The 17,502-nt window shown below is 42.7% G+C and overlaps 1 protein-coding gene across 3 annotated transcripts in view; it reads left to right on the plus strand.

Annotated features, from left to right (window-relative positions):
* Positions 1 to 3,452: 3,452 nt before the first annotated feature.
* The window catches only part of ddr2l (discoidin domain receptor family, member 2, like), a 57,371-nt gene continuing 43,321 nt past the window's right edge, over positions 3,453 to 17,502 (plus strand). Inside the window, exon 1 of one of the 3 annotated variants that reach the window (XM_045706759.2) lies at positions 3,453 to 3,640. The gene's annotated coding sequence lies outside the window, so the exon portion shown is untranslated. The remainder of the gene's footprint in view (positions 3,641 to 17,502) is intronic. The other 2 variants (XM_014172634.3, XM_045706760.2) reach the window with 2 other exon arrangements.

The raw sequence follows: 17,502 nt of genomic DNA on the forward strand, positions 1-17,502 counted from the left end.
TGACATTACTAGGTTTCTTGCTACAATCTAGTAGCATTGAAGCTCTGACCTCACGCAATCCACATAATGTCAATTTTGTCATCCTGGAAATGTCATACTTTCTGCTAAACTGATGAAAGCATCATGAGTAATGCTGTTTTGAATTTGACATTATTAATTATAAACTGTTTATTTTACAGTCTGTTTTAAGATTGTTCTTATCTGTTATTTATATATACTGAGCTACACTACAATCAATTTAGGACACTTTTGGATGATTTGGACATGAAACACGAAAAATTCTTATCGAGATATTGACTTGCATTGTTTTTTTGGGGACACAAATGCTAAAAAGTGAACATTTTGGAGACAGTGGCCAGGTAAACAAAACAAAAGCAATGATTGCTGTCTATCTTAGCCTGCTTAAAGGGTACAGAAACCAACATTCCGTCATTTGGGTGAACTACCCCTTTAATATCCTGTTACCACCCTGTTACCACCTTGCTAACACCCTGTTACCACCTTGTTACCACCCTGTTACCACCTTGTTACCACCTTGTTACCGTCTTGTTACCACCCTGTTACCACCTTGTTACCACCTTGTTACCGTCTTGTTACCACCTTGTTACCGTCTTGTTACCACCTTGTTACCGTCTTGTTACCACCTTGTCTTGTTACCACCCTGTTACCACCCTGTCTTGTTACCACCCTGTTACCACCCTGTCTTGTTACCACCTTGTTACCACCCTGCTACCACCCTGTTACCACCCTGTTACCACCTTGTTACCACCTTGTTACCACCTTGCTACCACCCTGTTACCGTCTTGTTACCACCTTGTTACCGTCTTGTTACCACCTTGTCTTGTTACCACCCTGTTACCACCCTGTTACCACCCTGTTACCACCTTGTCTTGTTACCACCTTATTACCACCCTGCTACCACCCTGTTACCACCTTGTTACCACCTTGTTACCACCTTGTTACCACCCTGTTACCACCCTGTTACCACCTTGTTACCACCCTGTTACCACCTTGTTACCACCCTGTTACCACCTTGTTACCACCCTGTTACCAACTTGTTACCACCCTGTTACCACCCTGTTACCACCTTGTTACCACCCTGTTACCACCCTGTAACCACCTTGTTACCACCCTGTTACCATCCTGTTACCACCCTGTTACCACCTTGTTACCACCCTGTTACCACCTTGTTACCACCCTATTACCACCCTGTTACCACCTTGTTACCACCCTGTTACCACCCTGTTACCACCTTGTTACCACCCTGTTACCACCCTGTTACCCTGTTACCACCTTGTTACCACCTTGTTACCACCTTGTTACCACCCTGTTACCACCTTGTTACCACCTTGTTACCACCCTGTTACCACCTTGTTACCACCCTGTTACCACCCTGTTACCACCTTGTTACCACCTTGTTACCACCCTGTTACCACCTTGTTACCACCTTGTTACCACCCTGTTACCACCTTGTTACCACCTTGTTACCACCTTGTTACCACCCTGTTACCACCCTGTTACCACCTTGTTACCACCCTGTTACCACCTTGTTACCACCCTGTTACCACCCTGTTACCACCTTGTTACCACCTTGTTACCACCCTGTTACCACCTTGTTACCACCTTGTTACCACCCTGTTACCACCTTGTTACCACCCTGTTACCACCCTGTTACCACCCTGTTACCACCTTGTTACCACCCTGTTACCACCCTGTTACCGGTTTGGAGTCCAATCTGTTTGGTACAGGCCTGTAAAGATAAAGCCAATAATTTATTTCAATATTGTAATCCTTATTAGTCCTAGGGGCAACATTTATTCAATGTAGGATTCAGATCATAATACACAACTGAAATAGGCATATTCCTTCCCCTGAACGGTTCAGTGTTGTTCCCCCACCAAGACGAAGGCCGAAATGTCTATCTTTTGCTCTTGTGGCCTCAATGAATAGAAATGCACACCACTGTTTACTAGTGATGTTGTGTACTGTATTATTCCACTCAGCGCTGGGTGTTTCCATCTTCTAGGCCCTATGCGTTTTTAGGGGAACCAATCAAAAACAACAAAAAACATGTGGAGATGGTTATTACATCATCCCTGAGGGGAAACCTCATGACTCGGCATGTGGAGACGTGGGAGTGGAAGTGGAAAAACACTTCATGGGTGACAGAGTTTGAATCTCCTTAGTGTTAGGTTATGCTGTCCTCTGCTGTTCAAGGTGGACGCGACACTTCTAAAACGTTTTTTTGTTTGTTTTGTTTACCAGGGCCTATATACATAAAGCTTCTCAGAGTATTAGTGCTATCTAGGATAATTTTCACCTTTTAGATCATAATGAATATGATTACATGAACAGGGGAGACCTGATCACAGATCAGCACTAATATAAGCAGATTTAGGGGACAACCTCACATCAAAATAGGTGCATTTAGCAATGAAAAAAAAATAATAATATTGTGTTCCGGATAACTCATGTTGTCTACTCTAGTCGTATGATTGCATTCTGGTAGGGTGCCAATGCAAGAAGAAAGTTTTTGAAATGGGGGTTGCAACAAAATCTCCCTCTCCTATAGGCTCCATCACTAAAGTTCTTGAGACTGTGTTCAACAACCTTCACTCACAATGTAATGTGTATTGTTGGTTGGGCTATTCATTGAGAAAAGCTATTAAGAATTTCCAGCACTGCTATCTTGTGGTAAACTCTGAATTTAAATTAAATGCAATGTTAGAGGGCAATTCCAATGAAACACTGACAAGGTGAACTGATGATGACAAATAGGATTTTATTGGACAGCTGGCCTAGCCTGGAAGTGGGGTTTCTGGACACTCAGAGTGGGCCTATACAGTACAGGTGTAGGATCTTAATATGAGCCAGTTTGCTACAGCAGGAAAATAATCCTCCAGCCACAGGAAATTTTATGTAGATTAAAATGAAAGGAAATGTTTGAATGGGGTTCATACAAATCTGACATTTTAAAGTGGAAATTGCAAACTTCAGAAGCTTTTTTAAAACTTAGATACATCACACGTTTGCATTTCTTGCTTATCAAATTAAATGATTAAATGAAGGTCCTACGTCTGTAGGTTGGTTACCTTGACAGAGTCATTTTGAAAAGGCTCTCTGTGTTTTTAACGGAGGATTAGGGATTATGATTGAGGCTATTCTAGATTAGAAGGTTAGTTAGAAACGCTTTAAACCCTATACTATAATATGGGATGACATCAGAGGCATCACTGATTTCAGGGAATTTAGGGAAACTGGCCTCAACCTTGATTAGTATAGGCTTAGGTTAGGCCTACATTTATCACATGAGTTTGCCTTAAAATGCGTGCTTCAGTGCCTAACGGAACAGGAGTCATATAGCCTAGACAAATGTCCCAAATCGAGACCGTGCGCATGAGGCCATGTTGCGCCCATGGTCGCACCTCCTTCTCCCTCTATGGGCCGGAAGCGGGATGTGATGTAAAAATTACATTGAAACTTTTTTCCTTGTGTGCTGATCCTCAGATCCATTGTAATACACCGAAAATCATCCACTTTTTTGCGATAATGATCCGGAAATTTTAATCAACAAGCGTGTCCGAAGGCCAGTCGAGCTGAGAAAGTCTATTGTCGGGATCCCGTCAATAACTCAAATCAGGTAAATTGATAATGTTGTCGGTACAAAGAAACAAGCTGAATTTGCCTGGAACAGATAAAAGTTATCCCATGGCTGTTTATGTTGGAGTCTTTGTTGCGATTAACAAACGAACTCGGAGTGAGAAATGTTTACGCTCGTCCTAGGACCTCTCAAACGTTAAAACTCACTGTTGTAGACTAACTGTTGATTGTTATTGATTATAACAGATTTATAAGGATATCGAACATATATTGTATTCGTTTAGGCCTATAATGCTTTTTGTCTTTATTTTTCTTTTGGGGGGAGGTTAACCGCCCAAACATAATCATTTCAAACCTTGCTTACATATCAATACGATCACATCTATCTCTCTATTATGCGGGGAATACTTTGGAATACATTTCCAAAATGAAAATCACTTTGAGCTGATTTGCTGGTGTTTTTACAGTGTTTTATGTCAACAACAAAAAAAACTTGGGGGGGGGGGGGGGGGGGGGGGGCAAACAAAATCACCAGTGGGCCAGGTGGGGTACCCTGCCGTAGTTTTATCTAACGTTTGCTTATCCAAATGCAATGAACTTGTTTAAGTAGGCTGTTTCTTTTGGTTATTTTAACATTTCACAGACTGCTTCTGAAGAGCAGACTGGTATGTAATTACGGGACCGCAGAGATAAGACCACTGACAATAAAATAGTTGAAATCATACAAGTCATTTTCTTCTAACCGCGGCGCGTGCATTATACTTGGTTATAGCCAACATGTCTCCAAACTGAATGCCTTGAGATTGCCAAACAAATCATTTTTTTTTGTTGCCTAGTGGGACTGTCTAACTTGTTTGTTTTTTTGTTGTTGCGCAAAATGATCTGGCTAATATTGGGGGCCTTGAGGAAAAAAATGGGCCAATGTGTTTTTCCTCATTTAGTTGTGTTACAACCTGAATTTAAAATGGATTAAATGGAGATTGTTTGTCACTGGCCTAGACACAACAAACCCATAATGTCAAAGTGGAGTTAGGTTTTTAGAAATTTGTACAAATTAATTAAAAATGAAAAGCTGAAATGTCTTGAGTCAATAAGTATGGCATGCCTAAATCAGTTCAGGAGTTTGCATAACAAGTCACATAGTAAGTTGCATGGATTCACTCTGTGTGCAGTAATAGTGTTTAACATGATTTTTGAATGTCTACCTCATCGCTGTATCTCTGTACAATTATCTACATTTCAAACACAGATTCAACCACAAACACCAGGGAGGTTTTGTAATGCCCGCAGAGAAGGGCACCTATTGGTAGATGAGTAAAAATGATGTATATGCAGTTGAAGTCGGAAGTTTACATACACTTAGGTTGGAGTCATTGAAACTCGTTTTTCAACCACTCCACAAATGTCTTGTTAATAAACTATAGTTTTGGCAAGTCAGTTAGGACATCTAATTTGTGTATTACACAAGTAATCTTTCCAACAATTGTTTACAGACAGATTATTTCACTTATAATTCACTGTATCACAATTCCAGTGGGTCAGAAGTTTACAAACACTAAGTTGACTGTGCCTTTAAACAGCTTGGAAAATTCCAGAAAATGATGTCATGGCATTAGAAGCTTCTGATAGGTAAATTGACATCATTTGAGTCAATTGGAGGTGTACCTGTGGATGTATTTCAAGGCCTACCTTCAAACTCAGTGCCTTTTTGCTTGACATCATGGGAAAATCAAAGAAATCAGCCAAGACCTCAGAAAAAAAATGGTGGACCTCCACAAGTCTGGTTCATCCTTGGGAGCAATTTCCAAACGCCTGTAGGTACCACGTTCATCTGTACAAACAATAGTATGCAAGTATAAACACCATGGGACCATGCAGCCATCATACCGCTCAAGAAGTAGACGCGTTCTGTCTCCTGGAGATGAACATACTTTGGTGCGAAAAGTACAAATCAATCCCAGAACAACATCAAACGACCTTATGAAGATGCTGGAGGAAACGGGTCCAAAAGTATCTATATCCACAGTGAAATGAGTCCTATATCGACCGCTCAGCAAGGAAGAAGCCACTGCTCCAAAACCGCCATATGAAAGCCAGACTATAGTTTGCAACTGCACATGGGGACAAAGATCATACTTTTTGGAGAAATGTCCTCTCGTCTGATGAAACAAAAATAGAACTGTTTGGCCAAAGTGACCATCGTTATGTTTGGAGGAGAAAGGGGGAGGCTTGCAAGCTGAAGAACACCATCCCAACCGTGAAGCACGGGGGTGGCAGCATCATTTTGTGGGGGTGTTTTTCTGCAGGATGGACTGGTGCGCTTCACAAAATAGATGGCATCATAAGGATGGAAAATTATGTGGATATATTGAAGCAAAATCTGAAGACATCAGTCAGAAGTTAAAGCTTGGTCGCAAATGGGTCTTCCAAATGGTCAATGACCCCAAGCATACTTCCAAAGTTGTGAGAAAATGGCTTAAAGGACAACAAAGTCAAGGTGTTGGAGTGGCCATCACAAAGCCCTGACCTCAATTATTTTGAACATTTGTGGGCAGAACTGAAAAAATGTGAGCGAGCAAGGAGGCCTACCAACCTGACTCAGTTACACCAGCTCTGTCAGGAGGAATGGGCCAAAATTCACCCAACTTATTGTGGGAAGCTTGTGGAAGGCTTCCCAAAACGTTTTAACCAAGTTAAACAATTTAAAGGCAATGCTACCAAATACTAATTGAGTGTATGTAAACTTCTGACCAACTGGGAATGTGATGCAAAAAATAAAAGTTGAAATAAATAATTCTCTCTGCTATTATTCTGACATTTCACATTTTAAAAATAAAGTGGTGATCCTAAATGACCTAAGACAGGGAATTTTTACTCTGATTAAATGTCAGGAATTGTGAAAAACTGAGTTTAAATGTATTTGGCTAAGGTGTATGTCAACTTCCGACTTCAACTGTATACAATACCAGTCAATAGTTTGGACACACCTACTCGTTCAAAGGTTTTTCTTTATTTTCACTATTTTCGATATTGTACAATATTAGTGAAGACATCAAAATTATGAAATAACACATATGGAATCATGTAATAACCAAAGAAGTGTTAAAAAAAATCTAAATATATTTTAGATTCTTCAAAGTAGCCACCCTTTGCCTTGATGACAGCTTTGCACGCTCTTGGCTTTCTCTCAATGCCAAGAGGGAGACTTGCACTACAGGTGCTGGCGCAAGCGCAGATGAAATACACCGCTGGGGCGCCGATTAAAATGTTTACATGTCCTAATAATTAGAAAGATTGCTCTGAAAACCATGCATTTTAATCGGCATATGCTTACTTTGATTTTGACCGTGCACCGGTTAATATAAGCAGACTAAGGTGTTTATGTGACTAATACATAATCTGCCTACTGCCATATTCAGTTTAATATCTAATTATTTGTGTGCATGTAAACATACTTATTGTTGTAGGGGTATTATAAATGTCAAGGATGGCATTCTGTCTTGTTGGAATGTTAACAAGTGGTTGTAATCCATTCCCATTCAATCCAGACACATTAACATTGTTCAAATCACCCATGATAATAATCCCAGCATTAACCTATTTTGCTCTGATAGTATCAAGGCTGTCCGTTGGATGTTGGATATGTTGATATTCTGAATTGGATTGAGGGGGGAATAATTGCTATAATTGATCCAACTTGTCTTGGTAATCGTTTAGGTGTAAGCCATCGCCACAAACACTGCAATTCAGGTGGTACCTCTACGAATGGGAGGTTCTGTCCAATTCAGGTGGTACCTCTATGAATGGGAGGTTGTGTGTAATTCAGGTGGTACCTCTATGAATGGGAGGTTGTGTGTAATTCAGGTGGTACCTCTATGAGTGGGAGGTTGTGTCCAATTCAGGTGGTACCTCTATAAATGGGAGGTTGTGTGTAATTCAGGTGGTACCTCTATGAATGGGAGAGTGTGTAATTCAGGTGGTACCTCTATGAGTGGGAGGTTGTGTGTAATTCAGGTGGTACCTCTATGAATGGGAGGTTGTGTGCAATTCAGGTGGATACCTCTATGAATGGGAGGTTGTGTGTAATTCAGGTGGATACCTCTATGAATGGGAGGTTGTGTGTAATTCAGTGGGTACCTCTATGAGTGGGAGGTTGTGTGTAATTCAGGTGGTACCTCTATGAATGGGAGGTTGTGTGTAATTCAGGTGGTACCTCTATGAATGGGAGGTTGTGTCCAATTCAGGTGGTACCTCTATGAATGGGAGAGTGTGTAATTCAGGTGGTACCTCTATGAATGGGAGGTTGTGTGTAATTCAGGTGGTACCTCTATGAATGGGAGGTTGTGTGTAATTCAGGTGGTACCTCTATGAATGGGAGGTTGTGTCCAATTTAGGTGGTACCTCTATGAATGGGAGGTTGTGTGTAATTCAGGTGGTACCTCTATGAATGGGAGGTTGTGTGTAATTCAGGTGGTACCTCTATGAATGGGAGGTTGTGTGTAATTCAGGTGGTACCTCTATGAATGGGAGGTTGTGTGCAGAAATGTCCTCTCTTTTATAAAGTGTCACACCCCCTCCCCTTTGACCTTGTCTTGGTTTAGGTGTTGAAACCATCAATTTCCCAGAGTTCAAGTTTGTACATCTGCGTCAAACCATGTCTCTTACACAGCATCAATTTCACCTCTCTCTGACAGCAGGATTGACTGACTAGTGACTGTGCATTGCACACTATGACCCTAGGAGAATGATTCATTTATTTCCTGTCCAACTTTGGTGAGCGAGTTTGTTTCCTCCTGGTGTTGTGGGTAATAGGGTTCAACTAGCACCACCCTCTCAGTCTGGTTCTTCGGATGTATTCTGTGTTGAATCAAGTGTTTTTTTTACAGGCTCTTTACTCAAGGTTGTTTTGATCTACTGGAGACTTTGTAGGAATCCTATTGGATACTGGATTAGAATCTTAGACATGAAATGAATCAGACTGATTTAGCCTCGTAATGTCACCCGGCCACCCTACAGTGTGCAGGACTCATTGACTTGTACAATTAGTAACACTTCTCTCCCGTCTGAATGCTTGAAAAAAAGTAACAATATGATATGATTTCATGTAAAAGTTTATGCTTTAGGAAATGCACTCCAACTACAGAGATAGATCAAATCATATTTTTATTGGTCACATACACGTGATTAGCAGATGTTATTGCGGGTGTAGGGAAATGCTTGTGCCTCTAGCTCCGACAGTGCAGTAATATCTAACAAGTAATTTCTAACAAATTACACAACATATACCCAACACACAAATCTAAGTAGGAATGAATTAAGACTATATACATATGGACGAGCGATGTCAGAGCGGAACGGACTAAGATACCGTAGAATAGTATAGAATACAGTATATACATATGAGATGAGTAATGCCAGATTTGTAAACATTATTAAAGTGACTAGTGTTCCATTCCTTAAAGTGGCCAGTGATTCCTAGTCTATGCCTGTAGGCAGCAGCCTCTAATGTGCTAGTGATGGCTGTTTAGCAGCCTTGAGATAGAAGCTGTTTTTCAGTCTCTCGGTCCCAGCTTTGATGTACCTGTACTGACCTCGCCTTCTGGATGATAGCGGGGTGAACAGGCAGTGGCTCGGGTGGTTGATGTCCTTGATTATCTTTTTGGCCTTCCTATGACATCAGGTGGTGTAGGTGTCCTGGAGGGCAGGTAGTTTGCCCCCGGTGATGCATTGGGCAGACCGCACCACCCTCTGGAGAGCCTTGCTGTTGTGGGCGGTGCTGTTGCTGTACCAGGTGGTGATACAGCCCAACATGATTCTTTTTTATTGTGCATCTGTAAACATTTGTAAGGGTTTTAGGTAACAAGCCAAATGTCTTTAGCCTCCTGAGGTTGAAGAGGCTCTGTTGATGGAGAGGGGAGCGGGAGAGGAGAGGGACCCATGTACCCCACTTCAATCAAGCAGGGTCTTCAGACACCCACTTGGCGTCAGTCACCCCCAAGATTGAAGCGGGAGACAAATCCAGCTATGGCCTCCTCCTTGTCAGGCCTCTCAGACAGGGTAGACAGGGGTCCTGGGATGGACAGCTCAGGCCTCTCAGACAGGGTAGACAGGGGTCCTGGGATGGACAGCTCAGGCCTCTCACACTGGGTAGACATGGGTCCTGGGATGGACAGCTCGCACAGCTTCCCCACATACAGTGCTGGATCACGGCGCTGGTGAACTCATTAAAGAGGAGATCCAGGAGCCTGTCTGCGTTGCGTTGGGAAAGCTTATTTTGTATCACAACATTCCTGCTGTGGCGGTTGCCTGGAAGTAGATGCAGCATCTCACACTCAATGTCAGGGTCTTAGGGATTTTATTTATTTATAATTGTTTAACCTTTATTTAACTAGGCAAGTCAGTTAAGAACAAATTCTTATTTTACAATGACGGCCTAGCCCAGCCAAACCCTCCCCTAACCCGGACGATGCTGGGCCAATTGTGCGCCGCCCTATGGTACTCCCGATCACGGCTGGTTGTGATACAGACCGGGATCACACCAGGGTCTGTAGTGTCGCCTCTAGCACTGAGATGCAGTGCTTTAGACCGCTGTGCCTGTCGGGATGGAAGAACTAAAACCATATAGACTCTCAGGTGTGGTTTTGAACAGTATATGTTACAATATATCTTTTGAAAGTCAAAGCAGCCACAGCCACAGTTGCATTATTCAACGTTAGCCCCCTGAACCCTCCAAAATGTTGGCTACCGTGTCAGACTCATCAAACTCTGATACTTCCATTATGGTCAGCGCTTGCAAGCTCCACTGTCAATGATGGTACAGCATCCACCTTCAGGATTAGCTACCCGGCAAGACCCATCGAATGTTCTCCCCAATTGATAATGTAGATTCGTTCGAAATGGGCACTGCACATGCCGTGTGACATGATCGTAATTTTTCAGCCTGTCCAGCTAAAATGAAAAGCTGCCACTGCTGTCCGATGTCTTCATTCTTCTGGCATCCAGTCACAACACATGCTGGTAAGTAGCTTGCTAGCTAACAGTCACGCCACAGATGAACGGTTCCCAGTATCTTTGGTCGTACGTTCTGCTTGAGCTAGTAGCTAGCTTACAGTTTGTAAACAAAGCCAAAGTAAGGCGTAAGCACACATGTGATGACGGTTTTAAGGCAGTACATATTTAAATGACTAAATATGACAAGATGCTACTATTAGTGTATTACATTCCCGGCTTTATGTGATGTTGCATAAAGCCTGGAAGTAAATCCTTGCTAATGTCTGCCTCCTGAATCCAAGTGTTCAGTGGCTCAGTTGGTAGAGTGTGGTGTTTGCAACGCCAGGGTTGTGGGTTCGATTCCCACGGGGGGCTAGTATGAAAAAAAAGAAGAAAATAAAATAAAAAATGAAATGTATGCATTCACTACTGTAAGTTGCTCTGGATAAGAGTGTCTGCTAAAATGTAAATGTTTGACGCAGGGGACCAGTAACTTTATTATCAAACTTGATCAATGTTCCAGCTACAGTTATTTTTCATACTTGGGTCACCCTACTTTGAACTGGTTTCATCCAAATATCATCCAATTGAATGAAAAACATGATTTTCACTGTTCGAGACCTGATGTTTGGACATAATGCATTTCCTTTATGCAAATTCACTGTAGTTACACATGCCCTACAATATACCACTAGGGCCTTCAGAGATGTTTTAGCTAATTATCTTTTCATGTCTGTTTCTTGAGTTTGTCAAAATGTTATAGATTAGAATAACATAGAATAAAAATAAAATAGAATAGCATAGAATAACATAGAATAGAATAGAATAACATAGAATAGCATAGAATAGAATAACATAGAATAGAATAACATTGAATGGAGTAACATATAATAGATTAGCATAGAATAGAATAACATAAAATAGCATAGAATAGAATAACATAGAATAGAATAGCATATAATAGAATAACATATAATAGCATAACATAGAATAGAATAACATAGAATAGCATAGAATAGAATAACATAGAATGGAGTAACATAGAATAACATAGAACAGAATAACATAGAAATGAATAACATAGAATATAGTAACATATAATAGATTAGCATAGAATAACATAGAATAGAATAACATAGAATATAATGACAATAATTTTCCCAGGGGGAACATCAGTGTCTCAAAAGGAGGTGATTATGGTGTTATCTCAATCCTAATTAGCTTTGTCTCTTTTTCATATGGTCCTCTCACCCACAATGCTTTATGGTTATAAACAGATGTTTATAGTTAAAATGATCTGTCGTCTGGACATAAATGAAAAAAATACACTTAAACACATGACTTAAGCCAGCAGGCTGGGGATCCACATTCTATCTATCCAATCAGAGACCTGGCCGGGTGGTGTCAGAATAACAACCTATCCCTCAACGTAACCAAGACTAAGGAGATGATTGTGGACTACAGGAAATTGAGGAACGAGCACGCCCCCATTCTCATCGACGGGGCTGTAGTGGAGCAGGTTGAGAGCTTCAAGTTCCTTGGTGTCCACATCAACAACAAACTAGAATGGTCCAAACACACCAAGACAGTCGTGAAGAGGGCACGACAAATCCTATTCCCCTCAGAAAACTAAAACGATTTGGCATGGGTCCTGAGATCCTCAAAAGGTTCTACAGCTGCAACATTGAGAGCATCCTGACTGGTTGCATCACTGCCTGGTACGGCAATTGCTCGGCCTCTGACCACAAGGCACTACAGAGGGTAGTGCGTACGGCCCAGTACATCACTGGGGCTAAGCTGCCTGCCATCCAGGACCTCTACACCAGGCGGTGTCATAGGAAGGCCCTAAAAATTGTCAAAGACCCCAGCCACCCCAGTCATAGACTGTTCTCTCTACTACCACATGGCAAGCGGTACCAGAGTGCCAAGTCTAGGACAAAAAGGCTTCTCGACAGTTTTTACCCCCAAGCCATAAGACCTGAACAGGTAATCAAATGGCTACCCGGACTATTTGCATTGTGTGCTCCCCCCCAACCCCTCTTTTTACTCTGCTGCTACTCTCTGTTTATCATATATGCATAGTCACTTTAACTATACATTCATGTACATACTACCTCAATTGGCCCGACCAACCAGTGCTCCCGCACATTGGCTAACCGGGCTATCTGCATTGTGTCCCACCACCCGCCAACCTCTCTTTTACACTACTGCTACTCTCTGTTCATCATATATGCATAGTCACTTTAACCATATCTACATGTACATACTACCTCAATAAGCCTGACTAACCGGTGTCTGTATGTAGCCTCGCTACTTTTATAGCCTCGCTACTGTATATAGCCTCGCTACTGTATATAGCCTGTCTTTTTACTGTTGTTTTATTTCTTTACTTACCTATTGTTCCCCTAACACCTTTTTTGTACTATTGGTTAGAGCCTGTAAGTAAGCATTTCACTGTAAGGTCTACACCTGTTGTATTCCGCGCACGTGACAAATAAACTTGATTTAATTTAATTTCATTAGACTCTCATTGCCAACACTGTGTGCCAATATCAGACCACTGTGTGCCAATATCAGACCACTGCGCACCAATATCAGACCACTGTGCGCCAATATCAGACCACTGTGTGCCAATATCAGACCACTGTGCCAATATCAGACCACTGTGCCAATATCAGACCACTGTGCCAATATCAGACCACTGCGTGCCAATATCAGACCGCTGCGTGCCAATATCAGACCTCTGCGTGCCAATATCAGACCACTGCGTGCCAATATCAGCCCTCTGTGTGCCAATATCAGCCCTCTCTGTGCCAATATCAGACCACTGCGTGCCAATATCAGCCCTCAAGGTGCCAATATCAGACCGCTGCGTGCCAATATCAGCCCTCTCCGTGCCAATATCAGACCGCTGCGTGCCAATATCAGCCCTCTCCGTGCCAATATCAGACCGCTGCGTGCCAATATCAGCCCTCTCCGTGCCAATATCAGACCACTGTGCCAATATCAACCCTCTGTGTGCCAATATCAGCCCTCTCTGTGCCAATATCAGACCACTGCTGTGCGCCAATATCAGACCACTGCGTGCCAATATCAGACCGCTGCGTGCCAATTCTCAGACCACTGCGTGCCAATATCAGACCACTGTGCCAGTATCAGACCACTGTGTGCCAATATCAGACTGCTGCGGGCCAATATCAGACCACTGTGTGCCAATATCAGACCGCTGCGTGCCAATATCAGACCACTGTGCCAATATCAGACCGCTGTGTTCCAATATCAGACCGCTGTGTGCCAATATCAGACCGCTGCGTTCTAATATCAGACTGCTGTGTGCCAATATCAGACTGCTGTGTGCCAATATCAGACCGCTGTGTGCCAATATCAGACTGCTGCGTGCCAATATCAGCCCTCTCTGTGCCAATATCAAATCAAATCAAATTTATTTTTATATCGCCCTTCGTACATCAGCTGATATCTCAAAGTGCTGTACAGAAACCCAGCCTAAAACCCCAAACAGCAAGCAAAGCATGTGAAAGAAGCACGGTGGCTAGGAAAAACTCCCTAGGAAAAACTCCCTAGAAAGGCCAAAAACCTAGGAAGAAACCTAGAGAGGAACCAGGCTATGAGGGGTGGCCAGTCCTCTTCTGGCTGTGCAGGGTGGATATTATAACAGAACATGGTCAAGATGTTAAAATGTTAAAATGTTCATAAATGACCAGCATGGTCAAATAATAATAATCATAGTAGTTGTCGAGGGTGCAACAAGCACGTCCGGTGAACAGGTCAGGGTTCCATAGCCGCAGGCAGAACAGTTGAAACTGGAGCAGCAGCACGGCCAGGTGGACTGGGGACAGCAAGGAGTCATCATACCAGGTAGTCCTGAGGCATGGTCCGAGGGCTCAGGTCCTCCGAGAGAAAGACAGAAAGAGAGAAAGAGAGAAAGAGAGAATTAGAGAGAGCATATTTAAATTCACACAGGACACCGGATAAGACAAGAGAAATACTCCAGATGTAACAGACTGACCCTAGCCCCCCGACACATAAACTACTGCAGCATAAATACTGGAGGCTGAGACAGGAGGGATCAGAAGACACTGTGGCCCCATCCGATGATACCCCCGGACAGGGCCAAACAGGCCGGATATCACCCCACCCACTTTGCCAAAGCACAGCCCCCACACCACTGGAGGGATGTCTCCAACCACCAACTTACCGTCCTAAGACAAGGCCGAGTATAGCCCACAACGATCTCCACCATGGCACAACCCAAGGGGGGGCGCCAACCCAGACAGGAAGACCACGTCAGTGACTCAACCCACTCAAGTGACGCACCCCTCCCATGGACGGCATGGAAGAACACCAGTAAGCCAGTGACTCAGCCCCTGTAAAAGGGTTAGAGGCAGAGAATCCCAGTGGAAAGAGGGGAACCGGCAAGGCAGAGACAGCAAGGGCGGTTCGTTGCTTCAGCCTTTCCGTTCACCTTCACACTCCTGGGCCAGACTATACTTAATCATAGGACCTACTGAAGAGATAAGTCTTCAGTAAAGACTTAAAGGTTGAGACTGAGTCTGCGTCTCTCACATTGGTAGGCAGACCATTCCATAAAAATGGAGCTCTATAGGAGAAAGCCCTACCTCCAGCCGTTTGCTTAGAAATTCTAGGGACAATTAGGAGGCCTGCGTCTTGTGACCGTAGCGTACGTGTAGGTATGTACGGCAGGACCAAATCGGAAAGATAGGTAGGAGCAAGCCCATGTAATGCTTTGTAGGTTAGCAGTAAAACCTTGAAATCAGCCCTTGCCTTAACAGGAAGCCAGTGTAGGGAGGCTAGCACTGGAGTAATATGATCAAATTTTTGGGTTCTAGTCAGGATTCTAGCAGCCGTATTTAGCACTAACTGAAGTTTATTTAGTGCTTTATCCGGGTAGCCGGAAAGTAGAGCATTGCAGTAGTCCAGCCTAGAAGTAACAAAAGCATGGATTAATTTTTCTGCGTAATTTTTGGACAGAAAGTTTCTGATTTTTGCAATGTTACGTAGATGGAAAAAAGCTGTCCTTGAAACAGTCTTGATATGTTCTTCAAAAGAGTGATCAGGGTCAAGAGTAACGCCGAGGTCCTTCACAGTTTTATTTGAGACGACTGTACAACCATCCAGATTAATTGTCAGATTCAACAGAAGATCTCTTTGTTTCTTGGGACCTAGAACAAGCATCTCTGTTTTGTCCTAGTTTAAAAGTAGAAAGTTTGCAGCCATCCACTTCTTTATGTCTGAAACACAGGCTTCTAGCGAGGGCAATTTTGGGGCTTCACCATGTTTCATTGAAATGTACAGCTGTGTGTCGTCCGCATAGCAGTGAAATTTAACATTATGTTTTCGAATGACATGCCCTAGAGGTAAAATATATAGTGAAAACAATAGTGGTCCTAAAACGGAACCTTGAGGAACACCGAAATTTACAATTGATTTGTCAGAGGACAAACCATTCACAGAGACAAACTGATATCTTTCCGACAGATAAGATCTAAACCAGGCCAGAACTTGTCCATGTAGACCAATTTGGGTTTCCAATCTCTCCAAAAGAATGTGGTGATCGATGGTATCAAAAGCGGCACTAAGATCTAGGAGCACGAGGACAGATGCAGAGCCTCGGTCTGACGTCATTAAATGGTCATTTACCACCTTCACAAGTGCAGTCTCAGTGCTATGATGGGGTCTAAAACCAGACTGAAGCGTTTCGTAAACATTGTTTGTCTTCAGGAAGGCAGTGAGTTGCTGTGCAACAGCTTTTTCAATTTTTTTTGAGAGGAATGGAAGATTCGATATAGGCCGATAGTTTTTTATAATTTCTGGATCAAGATTCGGCTTTTTCAAGAGAGGCTTTATTACTGCCACTTTTAGTGAGCTTGGTACACATCCGGTGGATAGAGAGCCGTTTATTATGTTCAACATAGGAGGGCCAAGCACAGGAAGCAGCTCTTTCAGTAGTTTAGTTGGAATAGGGTCCAGTATGCAGCTTGAGGGTTTGGAGGCCATGATTATTTTCATCATTGTGTCAAGAGATATAGTACTAAATAGTAGTAGTAGTATAGTATAGTACTATCTCCCTTGATCCTAGGTCCTGGCAGAGTTGTGTAGACTCAGGACAATGGAGCTTTGGAGGAATACCCAGATTTAAAGAGGAGTCTGTAATTTGCTTTCTAATGATCATGATCTTTTCCTCAAAGAAGTTCATAAATTTATTACTGCTGAAGTGAAAGCCATCCTCCATTTGCGAAGGCTGCTTTTTAGTTAGCTTTGCGACAGTATCAAAAATAAATTTCGGATTGTTCTTATTTTCCTCAATTAAGTTGGAAAAATAGGATGATCGAGCAGCAGTGAGGGCTCTTCGATACTGCACGGTACTGTCTTTCCAAGCTAGTCGGAAGACTTCCAGTTTGGTGTGGCGCCATTTCCGTTCCAATTTTCTGGAAGCTTGCTTCAGAGCTCGTGTATTTTCTGTATACCAGAGAGCTAGTTTCTTATGACAGATGTTTTTAGTTTTTAGGGGTGCAACTGCATCTAGGGTATTGCGCAAGGTTAAATTGAGTTCCTCGGTTAGGTGGTTAACTGATTTTTGTCCTCTGACGTCCTTGGGTAGGCAGAGGCAGTCTGGAAGGGCATCAAGGAATCTTTGGGTTGTCTGAGAATTTATAGCACGACTTTTAATGCTCCTTGGTTGGGGTCTGAGCAGATTATTTGTTGCGATTGCAAACGTAATAAAATGGTGGTCCGATAGTCCAGGATTATGAGGAAAAACATTAAGATCCACAACATTTATTCCATGGGACAAAACTAGGTCCAGAGTATGACTGTGGCAGTGAGTAGGTCCAGAGACATGTTGGACAAAACCCACTGAGTCGATGATGGCTC

The sequence above is a fragment of the Salmo salar genome, chromosome 24 (assembly GCF_965601325.2).
Source record: "Salmo salar chromosome 24, fSalSal1, whole genome shotgun sequence".
NCBI lineage: Eukaryota > Metazoa > Chordata > Actinopteri > Salmoniformes > Salmonidae > Salmo > Salmo salar.